Below are 13908 nucleotides of genomic sequence, written 5' to 3'. Positions count from 1 at the left end.
CCAAACCACAGACATTATTGCCCGAAGGACAGGGGGTGATCGTTCACGGTCAATTACAGCAACATATGATCGCTACGCTGTGCAACAGACAAGACTGGATCCACGTCAAATAGCGGGTGAAATAGCAACCACGTTTAATAGGACTGCAAGGCATACAATCTCATGCTCCACAGTGGCATTGCGACTGCAAAGGGGTGGTCTCTTTGCCCCATGACCAGTGCATTTCATTCCGCCGACACTCGCCCATCAGCGGCACCGTTTGTGGTGGTGCCAAGAGCATAAGCACTGAACCAACTAGGGGCTTGCTCTTCTCCAATGAGAGTAGATTCAGCCTGAGTAGTGAAGAAAACGGAAAGAAAACTATACGAATAAAACATAAAGTAACCTAACATAAACTAGATTGGCCAAAAGGGAATGTACATATGGACATTATCATCATTTGCTTTCCGGCCAAGGGTGGAAATGGCTAGGTTTGTAAAGTGGTCGCATGACGCCATGGTTAAAGTATACAGTGCATAGCAAAACGCGCTATCAAAAGCCAGTGCCAAGGTAACTGCGGTGCACCACGTGCAATACATGACAGTGGTGAATGAAGGCATCGGAGATGTATACGGGCGATAGATGAGCAACTGATAGCCCAGTTGAACGGCGGGAGCTACCCAACAGTGTCTCCTCAACAGCCGTTCAGCGAGCGTTGCTGCGTATGGGCCTCTGTGGCAGGCGCCTGGTTCATGGATCTATGCTGATGGCAGTTCACGTTCATGCATCTATGCTGATCACAGTTCATCGGCAACGAAACTTAGATTTTGCATGCCAGTACCGCAATTGGAAGTCCACTGACTGACGACAGGTGGTCTTTTCACATGATTCACGTTTTATGCTGTATCGGCATGAAACGTCTGAAGGCATCACTCTGCAACAATCGTCAGAAGGTCCAGGTTGGGGAAGTGATTGTTGTGGTCTGGGGCCCTATTCTGTATCTTTCCGCCATTGTGCCGATCGTTTCGGTACTCAAGAGCACCGAACAGTCTAGTACTCGAATTAGAGTCCCATCATTATTCAGTATGCATTTCGGTAGCGATACCGTTCGGGTCTAGAGAACCGAAGCGCTGTTGTCAGTTCGCGTCGCGCAAGCCAATCAAAAGCAAGCGGTCGCACATCCGCGCATGCGCACTGCAGCGCACACAGCGCCACGAACACAAAGCGGCTAGCAGACGACACAGGCGAGCTATTCTTCGCAGTACCGAACTTGCGTTTTCGCAGTACGAAGTGTTGCTAAAATACCAGTGGAAATGTCGGACGAAAATGAGGTTAGTAGGTTCACAGTTCAGTGACACTGAAAGAGTGTTAAGGATTGCTATTGTGATTGTCGTTTATGGGTATTTTATTTGAAACAAAAACAGCAACCCTGGGTATGGAGAGGCACTTATTATTGAACAGTTTTGGACAGTATTTGTAGCCTGTGCTAAAAGAATAAGAAGATAAACAGAATGTGGCTATAACTTGCTCCTAGAGATCCAAATGATTAAGTAGCCCATTTCCCTATGATACGTCAACGATTTCCGTCTTAAAAATAAAATTTAAAAAATGTGTTTCCGAGAGCTCCTGCAGTTCATCGAAGTTTATAACGTACATCTCATGAATGAAAATGTTTCGTATATCGTGCTACAGTCTAAAAATATTATGGCGGAGATCTTTCATCTCTGTCTACTGTTGCTGAGGATTCGATCGCAGATAAAGACTTGTGATAAGCACGATTCTGAAGATGACTGCTGCTAGTTACATTCCCAGTAATTTAAGTTGTGCTCTTAGCTTCCTGTCTAACCGCATACTCGGAAATCACTACATATTCGGAAAAAATGATGAATTATTGTTGACAATAAAAAATATAAAGGTCACTGTCGGTTTTTTCACTCACAGCAATTTCATCTCCAACGATTTCATATTTCGTATTTTAAACACACAGAAATCACGAAATCATTACTGAGGAAGTGCGCTCTTACCTGTAAGTAATATTGCAGAAAAATCTTAACTTACACGAATAACAATGTCTCAGAATGTGTTGCGTATATGAAGAGGGAAAAAAAAATTGCACCCATCTGTGCGCGAACCCGTGTCCTTACGTGTAGCAATCCCGCGCGCTAACCACTTTTTTTTTCTTTTCTCGTTGTTGATCGTTGTGTTTGGTCGTTGCGGACATCATATGACATCCGTTAAGTTAGTTTGTTGATCCTTCCACTCAGTTTTCTTTTTATTACAGAGGCCATCCACTTGGCTACGCTAAACAACAACTACGAGTGGCTGAATTCTTGTACTATTGCGGAGGAACGTAGGCTGACTTCGTTGCCAAACGATGCTGCGAAAGTCAGAAATGCGTAATAGTTTGGAAGGTTTCCAGTATCAGGCTTCACATAATTGCTTTCCATTGTTACTTGAAAGTTGTAAACACGTTTCGATAATTACTAACTAAACCATTTGTGGGAAAAGTACACAAAGCTACTAGTAACGTCAGTTCACATTCATGTAATATACATACGCAGAGCCGATGTCTTGCTATTTAATGATCTTTAACCTCTTATTTGCATTAAAATAACACGTATTTTGAGAGAATATTGACTGAAAACGTTTTGTGTTTGGATGTAATCATTCACAGTAACAACCTAACCTAACCATATTTCTAACAAAAGAAAATAGTCTCACTTTCCAACCGGATGCGTCCTCTTGTGATTCTTTAGTAACACAATCACTAAAGCTAAAACCGCTAAATATGTTTAAAATAACAAATTATAGGTGTACATAAACCACAGCTCACCGATCGACAGGGCCACACCGAAATCCAAAACCTCTCTGTACAATTGTCGTAAAATCGGTGGGAGGACCGTTCGGTAACAGGTCTCAGAAGCTTACTGAATAGGATATTTCGATAAAGAACCGAAAATGACGTCACTACCGAAACGAACCAACTACACAGATCGATATGAACGATACAGAATAGGGTCCTTGGTGAATGTTTTCGTGGCAGTCCCTGGGCGATCTCGTCATTCTGGAAGACATAATGGATCAACACAAGTGTGTATCTATCCTTTGGGACCATGTCCACCCCTACATGCAGTTTATTTTTCCTCCGCACGATCGGATCTACCAACAAGACAATAAAACGTCTCACACAGTTCGCAGTGTATGTGCGTGGCCCGAAAAGCTCCAGGATGAGTTTACCATACTCCATTAGCCGTCAAAATACCTGGATTTAAACCCAATCGAGAATCTGTGGGACCACCTCCATCAAGCTTTATTATATCATGTACGATCATAAATAGTAGGGCAAGGGGGGCGGCAGTGTATTTTGTTAGAGCGCGTTGCCTAAACCAGGGGCAACCCTACTGTCCTCCTTTGATTGACAGGTCATTAACCCATTGTTCTACTAAAAGGATTAAGATCCTTTTGATTGACAGGTCCTTAACCTATTGTTCCCCCACCCCTCCCCCTCCTCCTCTTCCTCCTCCCAATCCCTTAGGAAATCTCCAACCCCCCCCCCCCCCAACTGTTACAGGTACACTTTCTGGTCTTAGTTATTCAAATAGTCCCCTCTCACTCTTATCAATTTGTTGACTACTTATTTAAATAGATCAAATAATTAATACATCCCCCTCCTGGTAAACCCTCTATCCCTCCCCATTCCCTCCCCTGCCTAAAAGTTGGCAGCTCTGCGGTGGAGAGGAAGGATCTGCTGACAGAAAATTCAAGGGTATATTGTTTATTTATAAAAAAAAATCAGTTTGCAGGGACCGTATTTCCTTTGTTCATCATTCCCTGCTCCTTGGAAAGATGCAGGTCTTGTAAGAAGCAATTAAATCGAACACTCTTCTTCTCACTTCAGTCACGCAAGGAATACCATCATGAAACACCTGTCACACGTAATTATGCTGTTAAAAGTTTTTCGATTGCGAAGCACACACCACCCACTATCCCGTCCACTGGACCACACACAACACCACAGCACACACTGCCAGAACACTACTGCACACACTGCAAGGAGTCGGGTTGTACCGACTAGAGCCTGAGAAGCGTCCACCAAACACAGGTGTCCCCGCTCAAACACCCACAACTGACAGGCCGGATGTCACACAAATCCTCGAACAAAAGCATCAGTTGGCAGCATCCCTTTCCTACTTGACACCTGAGAAATTCCTGTCGAAATTCATGACCTTTCTCTGTTTCAACTTATGTTCTACCAAGCATGCATGACAAGAAATACATTTATGTAGCACAGGATATGCTTTTTATTTGTAAAATTAAATTTGGTTGGTGAAGCTCACATCCAACAACTACATGTCCTAATTATGTAATTACACTGTGACAAGTTTAAGGTACCATCTTACCGGAAAATTTTCCTTTGTGTGCTCACCTTGACATGCAGGGATCGACTGAGCTAGTGATAATGCCACCACCAAAGGACGTTCCACCCTCCCTACCCCTGGGCCCACCCCATCCCTACAAGAAAAATTAGTAGGAAAAAGACTCACTCTATGCTGAAGAAGGATCTCATGACACGAAATTCAAATCAATATCAATAATATATTGATGTATATTCTTTATTTAGTTACTTTCTGGGAGATAGAGTTCCCCTACTTGGGCAAACATCGTGACTGCACCCCTCCACCCTTGCTCCCCACAGTATAATAACTGTAGTCACAAGGGAATGGAATGTAGTTCGATACATCATAATTATAGATCATGTTACTAAATACGACTGACCATGGACCGGATATTGGCTCCTTTGATGTCGAGGCCCCCAAGCAAAGCCTCAAGTGGCAGCATTCTGTTAATCAGCAAATTTCAGATTCGCTTCCTTTCTCTGTTGCTCCCAAGAAGCCACTCCCTGCTGGTCTGTGTGAACCAACGTCTCCAAACATGAAGATAGAGGCTGTCATCTCTCCTCAGAATACTTTATTCCTATTAGCTAATGCTGGATACAAAGGGAAAGCTGACTCAATTTCAATATCAAAAATAGAGTGAAATAATCCATTTGCCCTATGCTGTCAAATTGTTTAACAACTTACAGGAGTCAAATAGATTACTTAAAGCACTCACTTCCACCTTACTATGAGCCTCCTTCATAATAAAACATATTTGCCACATTTGAGTATCACACACACAGTAGTTTGGAAATGCTCAACAACGTCGCAAAACTCTTCCAGTTTCCATATGATGTGACTGTGTTTTATGTAAGACTATCCAGTGTGTGTGTTGTGGTAGCAGCAGCAACATGCATTTACACTGTGTGATGTCCAGTTTTCTGTGAGAGCCAATGGATCGAAACGTGTTAATGTCAGTTTAGAACCTGACACCAACCTCGAAGTCATGGCGGAAAAAACAAAACGTATGTTGGTGTACAAATCACCTTACAACAGAAGAAAAGAATGTATTAAACAACAAAACAGGGACACTCTCTTGCGACTGATAGTCTGTGGAATACGGTCCTCCTATTGTATAGGCGATGAAACTTTACACTGGCCTGCTCAAACGACTTCAATCACTGGACGCCTGCTCCAGTATATCAGTACCTGCAAATTTAGTAGGATCAACACATATGCTCAATGCCAGCATGCAGACGGTATTTGTTTTTGATATACTGGAAGAGAGAGATGTGGTAAAAATCTTAACAAGTTCTCTGTAAGATGAAGTTAGCGGAGTTTTCTAGTTCATAGATTTCCTAGTGCATAGATTAGATTGATGAAATGTATGATGAGATAAAAGAAATGATTCAGGTAGTGAAGGGAGATGAAATTTTCATAGTCATGGGTGACTGGAATTCGTCAGTAGGAAAAGGGAGAGAAGGAAACATAGTAGGTGAATACGGATTGGGGCTAAGGAATGAAAGAGGAAGCCGTCTGGTAGAATTGTGTGCAGAACATAACTTAATTATAGCTAACACCTGGTTCAAGAATCATGAAAGAAGGTTGTATACATGGAAGAACCCTGGAGATACTAAAAGGTATCAGATAGATTATATAATGGTAAGACAGATTTAGAAACCAGGTTTTAAATTGTAAGACATTTCTAGGGGCAGATGTGGGCTCTGACCACAATCTATTGGTTATGAACTGTAGATTAAAACTGAAGAAACTGCAAAAAGGTGGGAATTTAAGGAGATGGGATCTGGATAAACTCACTAAACCAGAGGTTGTACAGAGTTTCAGGGAGAGCATAAGGGAACAATTGACAGGAATTGCGGAAAGAAATACAGTAGAAGAAGAATGGGTAGCTTCGAGGGATGAAATAGTGAAGGCAGCAGAGGATGAAATAGGTAAAAAGACGAGGACTAGTAGAAACCCTTGGGTAACAGAAGAAATATTGAATTTAATTGATGAAAGGAGAAAATATAAAAATGCAGTAAATGAAGCAGGCAAAAAGGAATACAAACGTCTCAAAAATGAGATCGACACGAAGTGCAAAATGGCTAAGCAGGGATGGCTAGAGGACAAATGTAAGGATGTAGAGGCTTATCTCACTAGGGGTAAAATAGATACTGCTTACAGGAAAATTAAAGAGACCTTTGGAGAAAAGAGAACCACTTGCATGAATATCAAGAGCTCAGATGGAAACCCAGTTCTAACCGAAGAAGGAAAAGCAGATAGGTGGAAGGAGTATATAGAGGGTCTATACAAGGGCGACGTACTTGAGGAAAATATTATGGAAATGGAAGAGGATGTAGATGAAGATGAAATGGGAGATACGATACTGCGTGAAGAGTTTGACAGAGCACTGAAGGACCTGAGTCGAAACAAGGCCCCCGGAGTAGACAACATTCCATTGGAACTACTGACGGCCTTGGGAGAGCCAGTCATGACAAAACTCTACCATCTGGTGAGCAAGATGTATGAGACAGGCGAGATACCCTCAGACTTCAAGAAGAATATAATAATTCCAATCCCAAAGAAAGCAGGTGTTGACAGATGTGAAAATTACTGAACAATCAGTTTAATAAGTCACACCTGCAAAATACTAACGCGAATTCTTTACAGACGAACGGAAAAACTACTAGAAGCCGACCTCGGGGAAGATCAGTTTGGATTCCGTAGAAATGTGGGAACACGTAAGGCAATACTGACCCTACGACTTATCTTAGAAGAAAGATTAAGGAAAGGCAAACCTACTTTTCTAGCATTTGTAGACTTGGAGAAAGCTTTTGACAATGTTGATTGGAATACTCTCTTTCAAATTCTGAAGGTGGCAGGGGTAAAATACAGGGAGCGAAAAGCTATTTACAATTTGTACAGAAAGCAGATGGCAGTTGTAAGAGTCGAGGGACATGAAAGGGAAGCAGTGCTTGGGAAGGGAGTGAGACAGAGTTGTAGCCTATCACCGATGTTATTCAATCTGTATATTGAGCAAGCAGTGAAGGAAACAAAAGAAAAGTTCGGAGTAGGTATTAAAATCCATGGAGAAGAAATAAAAACTTTGAGGTACGCCGATGACATTGTAATTGTGTCAGAGACTGCAAAGGACTTCGAAGAGCAGTAGAACGGAATGGACAGTGTCTTGAAAGGAGGATATAAGATGAACATCAACAAAGGTAAAACGAGGATAATGGAATGTAGTCGAATTAAGTCTGTTGACGCTGAGGGAATTAGATTAGGAAATGAGACACTTTAAGTAGTAAAGGAGTTTTGCTATTTGGGGAGCAAAATAACTGACGATGGTCGAAGTAGAGAGGATATAAAATTTAGACTGGCAATGGCAAGGAAAGCGTTTCTGAAGAAGAGAAATTTGTTAACATCGAGTATAGATTTAAATGTCAGGAAGTCTTTTCTGAAAGTATTTGTATGGAGTGTAGCCATGTATGGAAGTGAAACGTGGACGATAAATAGTTTAGACAAGAAGAGAATAGAAGCTTTCGAAATGTGGTGCTACAGAAGAATGCTGAAGATTAGATGGGTAGATCACGTAACTAATGAGGAGGTATTGAATAGAATTGGGGAGAAGAGGAGCTTGTGGCACAACTTGACTAGAAGAAGGGATCGGTTGGTAGGACATGTTCTGAGGCATCAAGGGATCACCAATTTAGTATTGGAGGGCAGCGTAGAGGGTAAAAATCGTAGAGGGAGACCAAGAGATGAATACACTAAGCAGATTCAGAAGGATGTAGGCTGCAGTAGGTACTGGGAGATGAAGAAGCTTGCACAGGATAGAGTAGCATGGAGAGCTGCATCAAACCAGTCTCAAGACTGAAGACCACAACAACAACAACAACAACAACAACAACAACAGATTTCCTTTGTTGGATGGTACAAAATAACGAAGATAAAATGTTTGGGTGACAGAGGTGAATGTATCTTGAGGGAATCAGATTTGCTTCAGACTGTAGTAGTTGTATGTAATTTGGGAGCATATTGCAACGCAGAAGCAAAATCATCGTCCTTCTTCCAGTTCCTATATGATGTGAAGTCTTCATAATTTCCCCCAATAAGAAACACCACCAGAACTGCTTGTACTGTCTTTTATACTATCTTGTGTTGCAGGAGCAGGCTTTGTTTGGCGCTGACCTTACACATCATCCATTGTTGGCGGAGCTACGACAACATGCTTCCACACAAAGTGACTCTCAAGATCAATTTAATTAATTAGTGCATCAATCTGATATCAGGACATCCTGCCTGGCGGGTGAAGGTGATGGCTAGGGCACTATGAATATGATTCTTCACTTACTTTCTTTTTCGGTGTGACAATATCATTTAACTATATTTCATTCGTCCACCTACACAGGGAGAGATCACCATCGTCATACAATTTGATGTGTCAGCGAATTTATAAAGTGATACATAGTACAAAATTTACTTTTACAACTTCTCTGTGCTGCTACCGTAAGAGACTTCATATGTGGCGAGACATTTGGTTACCTTAAGAGCGAGTTCGAAAGTGAGGGGGCGTCCTGTGACAGTGGTAGATCTTAGCACTCCGTCGTGAGCCAAAAAATGAGTTTAATATTTTATTCCTGTGATGTATGAGATGACAGGTAAAGAAAGATATTTTTTCTACTTGATGAAAGAACACTTAGAGCGGGTATAGTGTATGCCATAAACCTGTACAGGATTTTCACAACGAGTAACGATACTTTAGCGACATGAAAAAGCGTGTGTTGTTCGATTTCTTCTAAATTCGAAAGTAACTCGTATAAACAGGAGGAATATACATTTTGTGTGAGAAATTAGAGGTGTCTGGACAACACCGTTGCCTCGGATTGGATAAAGTAGATTTTTTAAACTGGTGCGTCCGCATCAGAGTGGAATTGTTAGAGCTACCTTATACGTCCAAGCTGCAGCTGCCCGCGAGAGCGGTCACAAGGAGTCTGCAACCGAAAGAATCGGATTAGCTCAGTTTTTGACGTGTACAAAGAATGCACCTATCTGCCTCATCTTGCCCGCAGCAGCGAGGGCTGGCGAACTGACCAGTGTGCTGGATGAGCTCGACAGAAGCGGACGTGTGTTGTGTGTTGCAGGAGAGAAGGTTCAAAATAATGGATGTTTGCGCTGCGCCTATTGATCACATCCGAACTCTTACTACTCCAATCATCTCCAGATGCCCTCCATGGCCGGAGAAGTGCACTCCGGTATACACACGCATCCACGACTGCAACTACGGCAGTAACTTTCAATGACCTCTTAACGTCGTCACTGGCAGACTACGATTGGGGACAGGGAGTGCCGCGTGTGAACGTTTGAGTTGTCAAGTGCACAAGATGTGTGTGTTTTCAGCTGTCTCCAACATCTAGTCATAACGCTTACTGCTGCGGACAGGATCGTGGTTGAAGTGTGTCGTGTTCAGTGCTTCTAAATACATTGCAGTGGGCTCTGTCTTGCAGTAGTATTTGCTGTTGTATTTATTATCTCACGCACCTTCCTTCCTTCTTCCGAATGTAGCAAAGAGAGCCGATTTAGAAATTCTATAGTACTTTTAAAAACCCAATCGTGGCGTTAAATTTCCAATTGATCAGTTTATTGCTTCTGATAGTTGTATTGCGTGCACGCATGCGTTCGGTATGGGGAGGCATGGCCAGGGAGCCGCGGCGAACAAGAGCGGCGCCCGACAGGAAGTGGCACGCACATCATGATCGCGAACGAGTGTGATCGCCAGGGTTTTTTTTAGCCGTCAGATACGTTTAGGGGAAACTTTGTGGTGGATGAGGGTGCATACAACACCTACGATATATTTAGCGCTACGATCTATTTGCGACAGAAATTCCATTACTTGATTTCCGTAATGTTTGCATGTGAGACTCTCAAACATTGAAAATATGTTCTATTATGAAGAAGGATCATCGTAAGGTGAAGTGAGTGTTTTAAGCGATCTATTTGGCTCCTGTAAATTGTTAAACAATTAATTTAACAGGTATTTCACTCTAGTTTTGATATCGAAATTGGGTAAGCTTTCCCTTTGTCTCCAGCATTAGCCAATAGGAATACGATATTCTGAGAAACGATGTAAAACCTTCATCTTCATGTTTGGAGACGTTGGTTAACACAGCCAAGCAGGGAGTGGCTTCTTGGGGGCAACAGAGAAAGGAAGCAAATCTGAAATTTGCCGATCAATGGAATGCTGCCACTTGATGTTTCGTTTGGGGGCCACGATGTCAAAGTTATTGTGATATTTACGTGGAAGTAAGACACTGCGCGAAATTCGAAAAAGTTTCCAATGAAAAATAGAGATCGCTTTGATTTTGCGTTTGGCGCATAGTACATAATACGTTGTTGCATACGAAATTTAGATAACGTATTGAATTTTTCGTTGGACTTTGGTAGAAGTTTCTATCTTCACCAATTTCGAGAAAATTGATCTGACGTAGCACACTCATTTACGATCTCACCGCGCCAGCGATAAAGCCAGTTTGAAATACACACAACATTCCTCATATTTCATAAACGGTTTCAAATATCGAAATGAAATTTTGGCAAGTTATAGCACTTGAAGAGGTGAGTATTTTGCCATAGCGTTCACATGTAAAACTTCATTATCAACCATGTAATTCTACTAACTAAAGATTTTTTCGATGAAAGAATGTAGTTTTAAGAGCCATCGATAGCCGGTGAAACGAGTAATGCTATGGGTTTTCGAACAATGTAAGTGAAGACATTGCACGTTTTTTTTGTACTGAGGATGTGCTTTTTCAAAAGCTACTGACCTTACTTTTCCTCAGTTCCTCGGTTAATACACCTAATAAACCACTATTTCTTTTTAGACACTAGCCAAGTAGAGGTGACAGCAGATCATTTTGAATGGTCGCCATGTAAGTGTGGGCATGAAGAGACCCCACTTGATAATTACAAAGCATGCAAACGTAGGCTTCAGTTTAGAATGGCACTGCCCCTCCAGCACTCGGCATTTCCCCTACAGCATCTGCCCGCAGTCCCCACCACTGCCGCTCTTCCTACACGTAACCCTGCTGTCTGCACATCTAAGAGTCACAGTATTCTGCATGCACTATACCCACCGGTTTCTAGACAAAGAAGCACATTAACAAACTCCAGTTTTCTCAATGTATTATATAATTACACATAAAATTCTATTTAGTCTTTACGCACATTCATTTAAACATAACAACAACAAGATTAGTCCTACATAGATGATCAGTACAGAGTATCTTACAACAAAATTTTATAGTTTTGTGTGTCTAATAAATCCTGAGGAGTGTCTTCAAATCCATTACATCAGAGACAATTCTACACATTATACATAAGAAGGAACAACTCAATGACAGTCTTGACCAGAGAATGTCATTAAAAACATGCAAAAGGGCATCCTTACTGATGACTGAAGTACAAACCAGGCCTATGGACAAACAAGCAGCGTTAAAGACTGTATATAATAGTGAACGAATATGGTGAAGGAATTCAATCCAATGACAAACTGCTCCCAGATGGTACACATTCTTAAGATTCTGTCATAATGAGAAAAAAACCTTGTAGGGCAACAAAGATAACTGCTGCTTCACTCAATGTGAGCTATATCTGACAAATTCGGCGGCTGTGAACTCAATGCAATCTTACAATGTGCAACAGAGTCCCCTGACATGGACTTTGCACAGTAAGAAACATTGCAAGAACATCTAAAAACAGAAACTTTCATCGATGTCCTTGTTCACATTTTCTGTAGAGCCAGTTATATCAGACGACAATTCTAGCCTTCAGTGGTTACACCAAATAAATATTCTTGGAGAAAGACCATAAGACAAACATAGGGGGCATTGAATGTCATTACTACGAAAGCTAACAGGGCCTAACAGCAATAACGGAAGCAATCATTCTTAACATAGGCCTACTACCCCAAGAAACACACACATATATGACTTCTTTGACTCAACATGAAATAAATATGATGGGAAAGGAAGAATTATAAAGAAATGGTGCATTGTCCTTGGTGGGCAAATAAATGACATAGGCTAGGATCATTTCAGGCTCTGTCTTATACAGCTAGTTTGGGTGATGCAGCTGCTGTAGCTATTGGTTTCAGAAAGAAGTGTTGCCTTTGTACCACTGCAAGGCAATTATCAGTCATATTTCACTAAAAAGATGGAGTGATGAAAAGAATTTTCTAAATTTTTTTTTTCTTCTAATGTGTCAGAGGTCAGAGTGTTTGATGATGATTAGCCCAAATGTCTTTAGTCTTAGAAAAGTCTTATATGTGAAAATTTAATGTCAAATAATGTACCAGTCTGCATTAAGTGATAACAACAATAAAAGAATGCTCTCCTTTGTTGAGTCACTATCTCCATATTATTAATGATAATATCTACAATCACCAAAGGAATGGGTAAAAAAATCTGTAAGGTCCTTATACTATAGTGAAACTATAAGTGTGACTTCAACTATTCTCACCTACCATTTGGATTGGTTTGGGATTTCCCTTGAGCATACTGTTGACCACATAAATCACATTGATTGCAAGTAGATTCTCGGCCAACACACAATTTTTTCAAGAAGAAAATCATCCTCCAATTTCTTGATTTCAGCCAACATGAGGGATTTAGAGATCCTTCCACATCCAGATAGCTGTACTAGGATCTGAAAACCCATCCTACTTAACAAAAGCTTTAACTTACCTTTTTCTCCCTATATAAAACAACAACCAAGAGTGTCAACTGCCAGACTGTCGGTAGCCTGTACTCACAATATAACAGGCTTTAACAAGACTAAGGGTGTCAACTATCCCACCTTGGCTCATTCACCAAGTTATATCATATGACATGGGAAAATAAGAGGGGTGAACATTACGAAGTGCAATGAAATGCACATTCTAACTATATTTTCTATTTTTGATTATATAGACCTCCTACCGTACAGTATGTAAACAGAAATCTTGCATGCACTTAAGTATTAAAACTGAAAACATCTATCCTTTCTTCAGTATTTATCCTGATCTCTTTTTCCAAACACTTCATCACCGATAACCCCTAGCAAGCCCTCGATTCATACGAGATACATCTATTCAAATTACATTCATTCACTAAGTACACTGTATTCTGTGTGAACATTGACTCTATCTTATTTAATGCACTCTACAGAACAAACATCTTACCTAATTTTCATTCTCAGAATAACCTCTATGAAACAAAACCAACCATGAACTAGTGGTTCCCAAGCAGTTGAGTACAATTTCACCAAGGAAAGTTTAGTATTGTAAGTTTGGAGTTATTTCCTTTTAAAACAGTGCTGAATGTTTTCAACATTTTTCTGATTCCAACTACACCAAATAGAATGAAGTGAAAGTTGGTTTTAGTTCCTTGAAACAGTCATATAATTAGATGTATCATACTTAGTATGTTAGACCTTTTGAAAAATATTTAATACACTTATGAGCAAGAGGCAGTTGATACCACTTTCTCTGTTCAACTTTACTTCCAAAAATATTCTG

The sequence above is a fragment of the Schistocerca americana genome, chromosome 3, assembly GCF_021461395.2.
Source record: "Schistocerca americana isolate TAMUIC-IGC-003095 chromosome 3, iqSchAmer2.1, whole genome shotgun sequence".
Taxonomy (NCBI): domain Eukaryota; kingdom Metazoa; phylum Arthropoda; class Insecta; order Orthoptera; family Acrididae; genus Schistocerca; species Schistocerca americana.
This window is presented reverse-complemented; position numbering follows the sequence as displayed.